The sequence below is a fragment of the Pleurodeles waltl genome, chromosome 6 (assembly GCF_031143425.1).
Source record: "Pleurodeles waltl isolate 20211129_DDA chromosome 6, aPleWal1.hap1.20221129, whole genome shotgun sequence".
NCBI classification, from domain to species: Eukaryota; Metazoa; Chordata; class Amphibia; order Caudata; family Salamandridae; genus Pleurodeles; species Pleurodeles waltl.
This window is the reverse complement of record NC_090445.1, coordinates 761,261,928-761,278,604: the sequence shown is the minus strand read 5'-3', so window position 1 is coordinate 761,278,604 and position 16,677 is coordinate 761,261,928. Positions and strand designations below refer to the sequence as shown.

The 16,677-nt window shown below is 43.9% G+C and overlaps 1 long non-coding RNA gene across 2 annotated transcripts in view; it reads right to left on the bottom strand.

Moving 5' to 3' along the window:
* LOC138300246 (uncharacterized) overlaps nucleotides 1-16,677 on the bottom strand; it is a 686,960-nt gene that overhangs the window by 325,682 nt on the left and 344,601 nt on the right. The gene's annotated exons all lie outside the window — the stretch shown is intronic.

Here is a 16,677-nt window from a genome sequence, read left to right as displayed (position 1 = left end):
GATAAAAATCAACATGTTTTGTACAAGCATTAAGAGAAAAACGTCAAACCAAATGGCAAACAAACCATACTAAACAATAATATATTGCAATTCCTCTATCTAGCAACTTCATCAGTCTCCTACATGTACTGCCAACTTCTCATCCATGTTAAGCCCAATGGGATGTGAGGTATTTAAGCCAATAATCATTTTCAGCTCCAGTCTTTTCAATTCCAAAACTCTATTTCCTCCTCTTTCCTCAAGTGAAATTCAATCAAATACTGCAAATTTCAGCTTGTGGAACATTTTAAAGTAATTTGATACAGGGTAAGCCTTATCATCATGCAAAATTGCACGAGTTATAGTTACCTTAGGGCATGAGTTATGGTTACTTGAGTTAACCCTAACAGGAGAATTTCTATGGTTTTGTACATTCAAAATGTGAGCCTAGCTATAACGTCCCTGTAACCTTTGTTTTTTTAAGTGAAAATCTTAGTTTTTTTAATTCTATTTCACAAATATTATATATATATATATATATATATATATATATATATATATATATATATATATATATAAATCCATTGTTTCTAGGGAACAGGGACTAGGGCCTTTATAGTTAGTTTCTGAATTTACACACTCAAAACCATAGAAATTCAACAATTATAGTTATGCTTATCTCACGTTACTATAACTTGTGCCGTAAGGTAACTATAACTTGTGGCCTTGCCATGTACAGTTTTCTCCTCAATAATTTTCCTGCAAAGATCACATTGATGTTATCAAAGATGTCATGTGTGTTGTAATATGTGAAGTAATTAGCAGTGCATGGCGAGGGAGCGAGTTATAGTTACTGTAGGGCATGAGCTATAGTGATGTAATATATGAGATCATAAGCAGTACATTGCAGGGGTGTAAGTTAGAGTTACCCCGGGTAACTATCACTACTGAATCTCTATGGTTTTGTGTGTGTAAAATCTGCTGAACATAATTATAACGTCCCTTTAACAGTTGTTTTTTTCACTAACTATATATATGATATAAGCACAAAAGAAAGGATTACAAAAATGTTAAATTTTAACACCTTTACAAATGCTGACTCATCCTCACGTTTCCATCACACTACCAAGCAAGATGGGTGCGTAATATCCTGGCGCCAAAACATACTTGAATGATACTCATTCTAGTCAAAGTTTAGTTTAATGCCATATTATTGCCATATATTATTAGTGTTATAGTCATATTGTTTCTCAGTGGCCGCATCCTCTACTTTACTCTCCTCACAAACTGGTGGAGGGAAGCTTCAGCACCCATAGCTGCTTTACCATGGTCAGCTACTACCACTGATATTCTTCTCACATGACAGTGATTTTTTGCTAACTTTTTAATTCCAAAGTGGTGGCTGTACATGTTCTGTCATGCTTGTTGGGGAAATGCTGCTGCAGTTTCAGTTTTATGCAATAACAGTAGAAGTTTCCCCATTTATTTGGCCACCTCCAGGATCCATGGAGCTATTTTGGCGGTGACAGTGGCAAACAAAGGAAACAGTAGATATAACTTTTGTTGAACGTTTGCCACACTTTCCATGGGAGTCTCTCAGATTCACCTCTGTGAGACATTGTGCAAATCAAATCATCTTATATCTGGTTGGTGTTCCTCTCCCATTTCAGATGGAGCTGCAACACCACCTTGAAGCAACTGATGATGTAGTCAAATGCGGCTCTGTTGGTAGGACTACATCGAAGGAATTCTAAATAGTAACTTGGCTGCCATTTTTAGTGGAGTCACCGTTACTGTCCTCCTCTAAACCACGCCTTTTATGGTTCCTTATTTGTTTACAGAGTCCCTTCTTGTACACTCCGTAATTCTCAACAGTACTGACAAAAAAGCTATTTTTGAGACAAAGACAAATTATTTATTTGTGTGATACTCAATCACGTAATGTGATTAATACAAGTGGGTAATGTCTGAATGACAAGCCAATATAGCCTTCTTTGAGCAATGTGACATTGATGAACTAGGTAACCTTTGTTCTATGATGTCACCATAACACCACAGTGGAATTAGAGATTTGCAACTCTGAGTATATTGTGCCAGGACTCAAACCTGTAACTTGCAGGTTGCACATGCCTTAACCTGCTGATTTATCTCACTGGCTGTAACAGTCAGCTCGACAACTCGGCCCAGCGGCCCAGCATTTAATTAATTGCAGCCTGGAAACAAGTACCTTGGGGATGTCATCCATGGGGACATCTTCGTGGTCTAATTTACTTAGCACTAATGACTGAGCAGCAGCCAAGCAATCAGCTGGTGAGGAAAGTTGTTTCATCTTTTTTAAATGAAAGAAGCTGACAAGAGCGTGGTTTTGTGGCTGCATTGATTTGACTTAACATGGATAAGCCACTACCACTTAGCAATGCCTTTGATGAATACCAAATTGTACTAACAATCTGGTCTACCTATCAATAGCTAACAATGTTTCTGTGGTTAATAGAAAATCCTCAAACCTAGAGGCATTTAATCTGAGGCTATGACCCTCCCCTCCTGCCTGGCGCGGGTACAGCATGCACATATGCTGCAGAAACTATTGCCTTAATAGGTGGACCACTCGCTTCCTCTTAAAGATTTGACATGGTGAGGTAATAACTGAGAATATGCACAATTAAGGGATTTATTTATTTTCTGTACACCTCAAGAAACCTGGCGAAAATCATCAAAACTTGTATAAAATGTGTGAGTTTTTTTTTTAAGTTGAGACATAATACATACATAATAAAGGGCTTCGCAGGTGCAAGTATCTGCATATTTGAACTACAGTGATTAATAACATTTTGCTGACTTTTTTCCTTTGGCAAAATCAGCAAATCCTCTACATGTCTACTTACTTTTAAGGATTTGTTTTCCAAAGAAAGTAGTGAATCGTTACCCCTTTCGTTAAAAAAAACTTAGATCGACTTTTTGCAGCAGGATTTCTGTCGAAATATTGCAGAATTTGGCCATTTCGTTAACTTCTTTTTTATTTCCCCACTTCGGCGAAATAATTATTTTGAAACTTACATATTAACTTTCGCGGCTCCCGATATAACAAAATTAAAGAATGACTCCCTGTATAAATCACTGTTAAAAAGGCAATTACACAGTCTGCAATAATGTCACTGTTGAAAACAAAACTTTGTCGAACTCCTAAGAGCCTATTACTGCTGCTGCCACTCCAGGCTCTCAAGTTAGATCTAGGAAAATAAAGTTGTGCCGCAGCTTTGTGGAGTCCCACAACATACTGCATGAGAACAAATCAGGGCGCAGTCCTTTTATTCAGTATGAAGTCTAGCTTGGCTTTACCGTTTACCATCCAGGAAACTGACCAGCCATATGTCCTTATCTTGCTGGACCTGTGAGATGCATATTACGCAGAGTAACACAAGCTAGTGAAAATACTAGCTTATCACCAGTAAAAGTGTGCCGGAATCACACGTCCTGCCATACTATGAAATTGATCCTTCGGATCAGGCCACGGTCAACATTCCTCAAACCCTACAAAATCATGGCATGCAGGGCCCAAAAGGTTTTTGCAGCAACACCTCCCAGCTCCCAGCTCATGAAGCTGAGAAGGGCCCTACCATTATTGTAAATGGACCACAAAAGCTAAATTCACACACACACACACACTACCAGTGCCATGACTGGGCTCTTGCCATAGGTGCTGCTTAGGCGTGCCACAGAAGGACCTAATGAAACACCACAGAGTTGAAAACTAATCAGCAGGAATGTTTAAACCGAAAAATATACATACATCATCCCATGAAAAAGCTATACAGGCTCTGATGGAACAAAGGATAGACTTCAGGTAGGAGGTCTGGTACCTGTGCATACTAGCCATATTGTGATAGTACCAGATGAGAAATGCAAGACTCTTCATCAAGTTCAAACTCAAGAGGAAGCAGAAGGGAATACAACTATTAAACTCATTGGATGATCACATAAGTCCCTTGCTTGAAGAGAGCACTGAAAAACACCTTGTTGGAGAAGGCCTTAAATGTGCCATACCAGGCTACTAGCTCCTCCAAGGAGACACGGGTGACATCAAGCCAGAGGCTGATAGGAATTTCCACACCAAAAAAAATCAGAATTTCGAGACGCACGTACCATCTTACGGAATTTCAAGCCCTTCCCAATAATTAGCGCTATGAAATGGTACTTGGTGGTAAAGTAAGTAAATATCATATCTTATTATGGGCCTGTTTTTTGTATTCCAATTCTGGTTTTATATTTCTACAGAGAGCATGTAATGGGTGTGTATGTATCTATTTTCATTCGTAACAGTCTGTTGTGTAAAAGTCTACTTTCTTCAGTAAGCCGTTTGATGACTGTGTGTGGCTATTCTTTACGGAAATTTCAGGCTGTTTACCTAGAAGGCATTATTATATTTTTAAGTTAGCTCTACACATTTTGGCCTTAATGAAAGAAAACCTCGTAAACCTAGGAATGGCAACTTCTGGGTCTCATCTTTATTACTCAGACTTTCTGACAACAAATGAAAGCAAAAGCAGGTGCCATGAATTTACTTGAATGTTGACAGGGAGGAATACATTTTTAAACTTGTGTAACACTGCTACTTCAGTGTGGTGCATTCATGGTGAATATTTCTAAAGCTCATACTGCAAAGTGAATTGTCTCTACACACTTGAAGAACCGGTTTTATTAACTGTTACCCCACTCAGTGGTGCTACTTTTTTTCACCCTTGAAAGCATGAAAGGCAGGGTCAACCCTGCTGGTGACTAAACTTTCGATCTGAATGGTCAGTGGTTAGGAAGTTAGCCCCGATAGACATCAACAGAGCTCAAGAAACATAGGGTAAAGCATAGAGATTGTGGGCCTCGTTACGAATTAGGTGGGCTTTTGGCAAGACCGCCGCGGTGGCAGCCGCCATAAGACCACCATTTTGGCTGTCACACAGAGTTTGGCTGTTACACAGACAGGAACTGTCTAAAACCAGACAAAATTCTGACACCGCCGGGACTCTGGAGGGCAGGAAAGAGGCGGTTCCACCACCAGCACCACCACCACCCCGTCAAAAATCCTTCTAACCTATTATGACCTACAAATCACAATAGCAATTCTTCCATAGCGGAAAACCAATGGTGGTGCGAACCGCGGTGTTCCCCATAGTAATACACTACACCACAATGGAGAGTTTGCATTCCACACGCCAGACACACATCCACACACCCGACACAGCTACAAACTGCACTACTAAAAACGCCCCTCCAATCCTGTGCATCAACAACTCCATACACAGCAAGATAGAGGCCACACATAGAAATTAGGAACCATAGAATAAGTACCCCTCACCACTCCAAATAGCACTCATCCCACACCTGCACATCATACACATCACACAATTTTTTCTCCACACAAACACCACCCGTCACCCACTCACAACAAAGGACCCACATCTCATCACCTGTTTTTTTTTTTAACCTTTTTGTGTCGTCCACCACTACCATGGCCTGCTTCACAGACGATGAGTTGAGGGTCATGGTGGACGAAATCATCAGAGTAGAGCCACATCTATTTGGAGCCCAAGTCCAACACCTCTATTACCAGTGAAACAGAGATGTGGCAAAGAATAGTCAACAGGGTGAATTCTGTATGCAGCTATCCACGCATCAGGTAAGACGTGGAACGACCTCAGGGGGAAGGTAGGTTCCATCTGGTGGTCCTCAAGACTGGCAGGGGGTCCCCACCTCCTCCCCCAATGTTCACATCATTGGAAGAGAAGGTCTTGGACGTCCTGCATCCTGAGGGCTTGGCAGGAATACCTGGGGGAATGGAGGTGGGTAAGTCACAACACTGAAAATGTCACTTTAACGTTCTGTCTTGCATGCTCACTCATCATCTTTTGACATCCTAACAGCCAACGCACTAACCACCCCGTGTCCAATTGTCCAAATACCCCTCTCTGGCATCCACGTGTCAACTTAAAGCTGGGGGCATAGTGTCTGCCTATGGTGTGGGTAGTACAGGGACTGACAGCACTACAACGCCCAGCAGGCACTGTTCTACCATTGAAAAAATCAGAACAGTGTACCATAATGAAAATAGCCTTGCATGTCAACTACACAATCAACTAAACCCACCTGAATGATCCACAAATGTACAGTCTTGGGCAATGACCGCAATGCTATTGGCATCTGTCAGTACAATACCACCAGCACACAGCTACAGATGTGTCCTCTGCTAAAATGTCACTTTTACCTCTCATCACCCATTGAAATATAATCCGCTGGGGGGAACACACATATCTGCAATGTGCTGTACGAGGTGTAACCTGATATATATGACCAGGTAGAATGGTTACACCTAAGTTGAGGGACTGGTCAGCCTCCACTTCACATTCTGCAGCTGGCTGGTGACTCAATACTGAACTACTACTAACTGGGAGGTAACATGAAAAACATAAAGCTACACAGCAGACAAGGTCACCTAGTCATTGTGACCATGGAGAGGACACCTGAGACAGCCACTTCCCCTCTGGATTAAGCCCTCAGTGAGGAGAATATTCCTGGATGTGAGGACATTGAGGACGACTCTGGCCCATCTGTGACACCTGGTGAGTCTACAACGGTCAGCCTCGCCCTGCCTACATGGACTCCTCCCAGCCATGTTGCATCTACATCCCAGGCAACCATTCTCCCTCAAACCTGTATTCCAAGGACAATTACACCCATCATGTACCCCGAAGTACAGGTACCAGAGTCACCACTAGATACCCATGACAATGAAGGACCTGGCACCTGTGGGAGTGGGCAAACTGTGTCAAGGACACAGCCAAGTGGGGGTAGGGTGCGTGGGAGGGATGGTGTAGGCCAGCAGACTGAGGATCCTAGGCATCCAACTGGCCAAGACACCATCTCCCAAATCCTGGGAGTCTACCAGCAGTCCCAAGGCATGAAGGGCCAGGTACTTGCCATGATGGGGGAGATAAAGCAGCTTCTGAGGGACAACCACCAGGAAGTCATATAAAAGTGTGAGTCCAACATGGCCTGCATAACAGAGGTGCTGAGAGACATGAATACGACCCTAAGTAGGTTATGTCCACAACAGCAGACCCCTTCCATTGGCCCTTTAACAACATCCCCTTCTACATCTGTGGGAGCCAGTTGAATGGAGGCTCTGCAGGGGAAAGGACATGCCTCAGACACCCCAGGCTCTGTAGCTGAAGAACCCCCTCACAAATGTGGATGTCCCCAAAACATCCAGGAGGGACAGAGGCCAAGACTTCAACCACTGCCTTAAAGTCATCCTCTACTCATTGGTTCTCCTTGTGTGTCACATATACACCCCCTGTTGACAGTTTAACAACCACTCTCCATTTTCCAAAGGTACAAGGACACTATACTCGAGACTCCAAATGTAGTAGCAGCTACCCTGATAATTACATCCACCATGACTGAACCCTTCTCTGTTTGTACTTTATGAATTGATCCATTCCTTTAGTTTTCCTGTGTACTTGACACACATGCACAGTGGACTACAATGAGGAACCACAGTGACAGCAACATACAAGTTAAATTGTATCATCCACAAACTAATGAAAAGGTTGAGGTTATGTATTGCACATGATGACGTGTTAGAGACACACACATGACACCATTGTACCCAGATAACATGGGACACAGGTCTATTGTCCTGAACAGAAAACTACCATCCCACTGTCCTGACCGCCTGGGCATGGAACACAGACACCACCAATATAATGCCATACAGTACCTGGTTCTATCCATGTTCACTTCACATGTCAGACCTGCAAACCCCACCTGCCTGTGACACTATTCAGAACTGACCACATGAGGATGACCTTGTGAAGAAATCTGCAAAGTAAAACTGTAATAAAAATGGTATAGGCAGGAATTTGTAATGATAACCTATAAAGACATGTCCTAAATACAATAGTAACACTGATTGTGCATTGTGACAAACATTAACAAAGGAGATCATCACAAGAGTCACAACTCCATGTACTATTTATGCATGCACACCTAGGCTACATACTGCTAAGCAACTAATGAGCTGTCTGATGGTTGTACAAAGACCCTTCTCAAACACCTCTAAGCCCCCCAATACCCCACTGAGTCAAGTATTTTACAGAACAACACATACCTACAGTCACTTGAAGTACTGGTTGATGAGATCTGCCCAAATAGCTCCAAATTCATTTTCATCACAATCATCCTCACTTGGTATTTCTGCATTCTCACTCACTGTAACTGCTGGCTCCCCCTCATCTGGTATATATGGGATCTGACGTCTCAGGGCGAGGTTGTGGAGCATGCAGCAGGCAACAATGATTTGACACACTTTGGTGGATGAGTAGAGGAGGGCTCCACCAGACTTATCAATGCAACAAAATCTAGCCTTTAGGAATCCAAAAGTCTGCTCCACAACACACTTTGTCCTTCAGTGGTGCTCATTGAAGCGAACTTCTCCTTGTGTGGTTGGGTATCTTACTTGTGTCAACAACCAGGGACAGTTTGGGTAGCCAGAATCCCCTGTAAGAAATCGCTACATATGTGCAAACATAAATATTGGACATCCTTACATTTGGCAGCAGACATAAGATACTGACACACATCACATATATGACTTACCAACCAGCCAGGCCCTCTCTGTGTACTGTTGTGTCATCAGCAGTGGGATATTACTGCTCCGCATGATGAAGGCATCATGAACTGAACCCGGATACTTTGCACATACTTGGGAAATGTAGAGGTGCGCCAAACAGACTACTTGGACATTTATGTAGTAGAAGTTTTTTCTGTTCCGATATACCTGTTCCTTGCAATTTGGGCGAACCAATGCTACATGGTTACCATCAAAGGCTCCCACCACATGTGGGATGTGTGACAAGGCATACAAATCAGCCTTCACATGGGCCAAACCTTCAGGTTGTGGAAATCAGATGTAGCTGTCCAGGTGTTTCAACAGTGCTGAGAGGACATCCTTCAAGACCAGACTGAACAACGGCTGAGACATCCCTGCAGTTAGGGCCATGGTATTTCGAAAGGATCCTGGGGTCAGGAAGTGCAGCACTGACATGACTTGTACAATTGGTGGAATACTATTTGGATGACGAATGGAAGGCATCGGATCTGGCCATTTCACACTTCATCTCTCACTTGACTCCTGAAACTGCTGCCAGCAAGACCTCCACGACTTGAGCTGCTGTGTACTTTCTCTGGGAGCAATCATGCCACATCCTACAGGTGATAGGGCCCCTGCCTTCTCATCCGAGGAGCTGGAGAAGCTGGTGGAAGAGGTCCTATCTCTGTATGAACAGCTCTATAGTGCACCAGAGGAGCAGGTAAGTGCACCATGTGCACAAATATTTCATTAGCCCAACTATACTTTGCCCATCAGCCTTTGCTTAGTATGACAATGTTTCTGATTGTGTCCTTAAAGTCTGTAGTGTGCCAAAGTTGTGATAGAATGGGATGAGTTCCTGGTCATGTACTTGTGTTTGGTAACATATTTTGAGTCCTGAGACATTGTGGAGAGTTCTTGACGTATGTTCCCTAACCCACCTTAGTACTGTTGCACAAAGTTAATAGAGTTATTATACCAGACTCCTCCTAAAATACTCTATTTGCATATGTGTTTGCTGTCTGGTCATATGTGATAACATGACATCTGGTGCTGGAGATGCAAGTTGTCTGCTTGTTCCTACCTCACATATGGCCTGACTGCATATGCTCATCTATCAGTGGAGGAGATGTTCAAAGAAGTCTGTGTTAACTAGTTAGTAACTCTGTCTGTTTTAGTATTGAACATGTGGACATGACATCCATTTTTTGTCTATGTCATCCATTCATGTCGACGCCCATCAGAAGAAGGGGATTTGGTGTGCCACTGACAAGAAAGTGAGGACCCTGGGAGTCCACAGCCGGCAGAGCACCCACTGTCAGAAGAGGGGAGGACCTGATACACTGGGCCCAGAAGACTGTAGAGGCCCAGCTGAGGATGTCCTTCCAAGGAGGATGGGGTGCCCGTCGGACCCTGACCACCTCCAATGGACTGCATTTTGGCGGTGACCTACCCTGAGTTGGATGGGCATTTGAGGGCAGCAGAGCAGCCACAAGGGGGCAAGTACAGACCTAACTCATGTTTGTTCCTTAACCAGGCGACTGAGTGAGGGAACAGAATGTTAGCTCTGACAATGTGGTAAGTGCGAAGTGTCACAGATCTCCTAAGTACACATTGATGTACCATTGCCATCTGTTTTGCTTTACCATAGACTAAGAGGAGATACACAAATACTGAAAGGAATTTCTGGTATGCAACACTCTCAGGTCAATTATGTACAACACGAGTGCACATTTGGAGATAATCACAGCAGTGAAATAAAAGTGTTTTACTTCCACTTCAGACTGAGAGGAAACACGAATAAAAGGAAATCCAACAATGCACAGTTCTTAGTCTGAGTAATACATTTATCAAAGCACTGTTTCAGGTTCGAATAGAGGAATCATGTAGGTCAAATGCAGCAACACGAATACACCTCCAAAAATGATAATATACACTAATTTAATCATGGATTATTTATCTGCATATGCAGCAATTATTTATTCATTCACAATGCAAAGCTACAAATAAGGAATAAAAATAATGCATCACCATGGGGCTCACTTTCTTCATCTCTTTGCCAGCAACAGGCCGTGAACACAGTTGACTGTGAAGAGAGAACTACCCACAATGGGAGTGACGGTGGGCAATGGCATCCCCTTCCCTATCCGAGTTCAATATTCACAGTCGTCTAGTTTCCTCCTCTTATATAAACAAACTGGAGAGGAGACTTCTAGAAATCCCCCCCCACCCCTCCCATTCAGTAAGTTGTTGTTCAAATGCTGGCCGAACCAGTCTGTGTTGAAAGAGCATGTTAGAGATTTCACCGTATCCAAGGTGCACTCCCAAGATCAAGCTGTACCCTGCCGTACCATAAACATTATCCTCTGGTACATCGTATCATCTGTGCTCTTCACTACCCCATGTTATGTACCTGCTCTTGGTGAGAAAGAGTACAAAGAGTGAAAACATGAGCGAAAAACATGTTGCATAAGTTTGTACGCAGACAAATACCTGTATCACCAATGTGACGGTGTTTAAAGCTAAGTTAAGCACAAAATGGAGTCAGTGGTCAAGATGGAGCAGTGGTTAAACTCAGATATCATTACACCATCTATAGCACACAGGTGTGCTCACACAAATGTATTCAGAGGCATAATACTCAACTATGTTGTCCCCTCAGTGCAGTAGCATATAATGGTGCACATATGACTGTGTCATATGTGTACCACTATACAACATTTTCTACTCTTTTGATTGTTAGTACCCACCAACAGGTCAATCCTCCCAATGTCATGGTGGTGATGTGTGTAGGTCCTTGATCCCTGTCCTCTGCAATGTCTCAAGATTCCTGCCTATGTGCAACATAGTGTCCGGCACATTCAGGTCATCTCTAGTTTTCTAATGGTTTCTGATAAGTGATAGCAGCATGTGAGGATGTGATGTCCATCTGACTTGTCACATGATATACAAGGCTAACATCTTCACACCTGTTATAAGGTAATCCCCCTTGGTAAGTGAGGGATGTACACAGACATTAGTGAAGTCTCTTCAGAATAGACAACATGCATGTTGGATACCATTGAGGTGTTGCAACATTTCTATGGCCACACATTTATTGGTATCAGAGGCTAGCAATGTTACTATCATGCTAATGTTCTGTTAGTGGAAAGTGGCCACACAGCTTTGCCCTTGGGAATACTGTTGTAGGCATGATACACAGGCAATGGTAGTCTATTCACAGTTACATTCTTGACAGATCTGTATAAATATCATTTATCATTTGAAAGGTTCAGTCATGAATCAACATTGGAAATAGTTATGTCTACTTGCTGTTGCTATGAAGAATATGGCAAATTAATTCTGTCTGTTTGGGAACCTAATGTTGGCAATTACACCTTTGTGGTGCAGGTGTGGTAGTTCACATCACATGTGAGTTGTATTGTAAGTGTATCTGGGCTTGTATCATGGTAGGGGTACCTGTCACTAACACATGTGCTTTGGCTTTAAGAATCCTCCACAGACAGATGTAAGGCTTGCCATGTCTGATGTGTGTGTAGTGATGTTGCCACTCAGTCAGTGGCCTATTGATGGACTAATTGCACAATTAGGTAGGTCTGATTGACTACTATAGTGTGCAGAAAGTTGACAATTTGTAAGGTACACTCTTTTTGACAACTTGTGGTTGTGCGTGGGAGATACGTCTGAGATTACTTGACCCTTACTTGAATAATAAAGTTTATTTTCAGAAGATGAACAACTTGGTCCACATTTTATTTTCAATCCTTGATACGTCACATGGTTGTAACTATGTGAAATGAAGAAGGTATGGCTTGTCTACAATAGGCTTGCTTGCTTTTACTTTACATCATGTGTCATTGCCTGGTACAAGACATCAAAGTAAAACATTTGTACGTGCTGAGTATGTTTTCTTGATTAGTGGTAAGCAATTTTACATTCTTAAGCTATTGCTTTATTGGTGCTTGACTATGCTGTTGTGGATAGGGAACCTATATCATGTGTCAAAGTCACCTTGTCATGGTATGGTCAGTGTGATTGGTCGACTTGATTCATGGTATTTTAGGTATTAGTTAGGTAGCTTAGCTGGTGTATATCAATGTTTATATTGAAGGACATACATCATATTTTGTTGTGACATGATGTTGGCACTTTACATGCAGTATCTGGGGGAGTTGGTGAAAAGTAATGATTTATGTGTATGGTATGATGGAAGTGTTATGTTGTGAATGTGATGACCACACCCGACTTTCTGTTTTCCATCATCAGCACCGGCAGGCGAAGGAGATGGGGCACAGCTGAGTGGGGGAGCGTCTGGCCATGGGACCTCAAGTCACGAGTCCACTGATAGCGTGGGACCCATTGGCCCGAAGGGCAAGGGAAGTGCCATGGGTTATACCAGATCTTCTACATCTTCATCGGTCTCCACCACCAGTGGCCACTCGCTAGTCGTGGCGGACCCATCTGGGACCACCCAAGTACCATCTCTGTCTGCCACCCCCAATCTATAACTGCCTTCCCTGTAGCTCCCCACCCAGTGGCCCGTGCCCAACCATTAAAGAGGGTGAGTGTCTCCTTTGCTGCAGGCACCTCTGCCCCAGCCCCTGTCAGCTCCTCAGTGAGGAGGCTATTGCCCTCTTGACATCCATCACTGTGGGTCAGTCGACCATTGTGAATGCCATCCAGAAACTGGCAACTCAAATGCAAGAGATAAACCATTCCTGGAGGGCATTCACGGTGCACTGGCTGGCCTACAGAGATCTTTTCAGGCTCTGGCCTCCACAATGATGGCAGCCAGCCACCCTTTGTCTATCATCCCCCCTCCACTTTCCTCTTCCCAGTCCAAATCCCCCCTTCCCCGACCCAGCCAAAGCACACAAACACACTTGCATACATCCACCTCAACATCCAAGGGTTGCACAGACAAACATAAGCACCGCAAGACCCACCACCAGCAGGCACACAATCAACATCCACCTGCAGACACAGCATCAGTCACGACCTGCCCTGACACCCCTACCACCCACATCATCACAGACACAACATCTGACACACCTGCAGACACCACACCAACATTCACTGATCCAGCCACCTCACCTATCCTACCTGCAGACAGCTCCCCAGCAGACCCTCAGACATCAACCCCAGTCACCACACCCGCGGTCACCACAACCACTGACACCTACAAGCAGCACATCCACCATACCAGCAGTCACCACCCCAACAGACAGCCACCCACCAACCATGGCTTCCCACAGCACCTCCACTCCTACTCAAGCCAAGACACACAAATGCCCGCACTCACCCATCCAATAGACACCCACAAGCATACCTCCCACAAACACGCACCCAAGACATCCACACCTAAATGTCAGACAACCACTGCCTCATCCTTTACACCCAAACCCACTTCTGATGACCATCCCCGTGTATCAAATTTTGTTTTCCTTTCCTTTCCAAGCTTGACCTTTTCCATAATCTTTCCCCTTGACATCCCCAAGAGGTCTGTTTCCCTCCCCAATGCCATCCCTTCCACCAACAAGGCCTCCCCTAGCCCCTTGCAGGCACCCATGCCCCTTCCCCCACCAAAAAGAAGTCCACCCCTCCCAAAAAGATCCAACCCCCTCCTAAGCCAAAGCCTAAACCCCACCTCCCAAGCCAAAGCCCAACCCCACTCCCCAGCCGAAGACTAACCATCCCTCCCATAACCCCCCCCCCAGAATCTCTGAGGTGCCTGCTTACCCCCTTGATGCCCCTACCTGTGGAGGTTACATTGCAGTTAGCAGTCAAGTAGGGGCACCATTTAGTGCATTCGGTGCTGTTTTTGAGGACTATGGACTGGCCTATGGCCTTGGACAATCTTCTTCACTTCCATGGTTATCTACGAACTAAATCAACCAGTTGTTGGTATTTCTCGTAACATTTTTGGCCTGCATTTCCTTTGCTAGGTTTCAGTTGTTCCTGGGTAACATTGGTGTGTGCCAGTATTTGTGTGTGTGTGTGCTGCTTCCGATATTGTTTGAGCACTCTGTGTGGTTGTGTGCAGCGCTTTTACCCCCTAGGGGTAGGGTGTGTTTAGTGTAATGGGTATGTATATGTGGCTGAAATGTTGTTGTCATGGTGGTGTGTTGTGTTTGTGTTGTTATGTGTTTGTTGTAGTGCTGTGTGGCTTTGTGTGTTTAGACTATTTAAGTCTACGTGTATTGTGCATGGCATAGTAGGTTTGGTGTACTGTGTGTGTGTGTGTGATGTGTGTCAATTACAAGGTTGTATGATGGTGTATATTGTGTTGTATATGTGTGGAGTCCCTAGCCAGTTGTGAGTGTTTGACATGGGTTTATATTTGTGCGGTTGTGGTGCTGTTGCTATGAGTTTTTATGTTGTATGTGAATTTGTGAGGCTGGGCCTGTGCTATGTTGCCGTGTGTAACTATATGTTATTGACATGTGGTGTGTGTGTGCTGGCTGCAGTGTGCATGCTGTGTATGTGTATTTGCTGCTGTATTCGATTGTCTGTCACAGTACTAATCCGGGCTTGTATAGCCCTCACACCCCCTCCCTTTGTGATGTTATGTAACTGTTAAAAAATATACATTTTACAAATGTAACAGGTGCGTGTGTGTTCTTACAGTTGTTGTCGTACTCTTCAGTGATGGTTCCGCTGTCTTTCTGCAAGCAGGAGCAGCAGGATGACCTCTAGTTGTGGTTCCATGGTGGCTTCTGACGAATATGGCTTGCTGGAGGTGAGTGTCTCCTTTTATTCTGTTCGTTTCCGCCTGGCGTTTTGTAGTGGTGGTGCGACTGCCCCGCAAATGTTAGCAGTGTGCAACCTTGTAATGAGTCCGGCGGAAACATGGTCTCTGCCCGACTGGTGGTGGCTTCAATAAATCACGGTGGTCTGACTGCAGTGCCGGCGTTGGTTTGGCAGGATTCTGTATGCATCACCGCTAATGTCATAATTTAGCGGTCTTCATTGCCAGCCTGTTGGCGGTCTGACTGCCACCGCCAACATGATGGTCCTTGGACCACCAAACTCATAATCAGCCCTTACGTGTTTCTAAGAATGATTGAGTTGAACTGGCTGTGAACAATGGTTGGACAAATGGAATGGTAAATTAACTTTTTAGAACAATGAGAAGAAATAATACATTTCTGAAGCGTGTAGTTCTGCCAAGGTGAGTCAAAAAAATTATAACTGTCCTGGAAATACAAGCTCCCAAATCACCATTTCCAGCTAGCAGGGACATTCAGCTCAAGAGAAAATGGCAGACGATAATCCCTTTTGCTGCTTATAGTACCATCAATTTGGCAGTGCTGTGTGATCTATTTCCAGAACACTAATGCTGGTGTGGGAACCATTTTTAATGAGGAAAGTAAATGCACACACCGTTAACCACAAAAGTAAATGAGCGAGGTTGCATGGAAATACAATCCAATGATAAGCAGTGCTTTAAATGGGAAAAATACTTGAAGGAACTAATTAAACTGAGCTACAGGCATGGTTAGTGGGAGGGGCTAGAGGTGGGGCGAGACATGGTGATACAAGGACACTACTTTTGAGTATGCATTTTGCCTATGTATTGCCCTGGATAGTTGGCTCAAACGTCCCCATTTAATTGGTTATAACTTGTGTTAGTATAGTAGTTGTGCAGTGTTATTACACTGTGTGATCGGTTCCCGTGTGGAAGGAATACTCGAACGCGTTGGTCAGGTGTACCAGTGTTTTATTAGAACAAGCTGATAGTCGGTGAGGTATGGTGCAGGTTAGTTTAAAGGTTTTCTACTTTGGGCGGTGGGTGAACAGGTGATTTCTTGTTGTGGTAGATCTCACTCTTCTTTCTCTTTTGTTTGCTTGGCGTACAGGTGCCCCGGGAAGTACATGTGAAGAGAACAGAGGACATAGGGTAAGTGGAGGGATCACGTTTGGGGTTTTGATCTTTCCTTTCTCTTTTCTATTCTCTGCCTGTTTTCTTCACTTTTTACAACAGCTATGGTATCACTGTCTCTCTTTTGATTGCTGTCTTTCCTGTATGTCTGTTCTGAAACCGGTCTTCTGGCCTT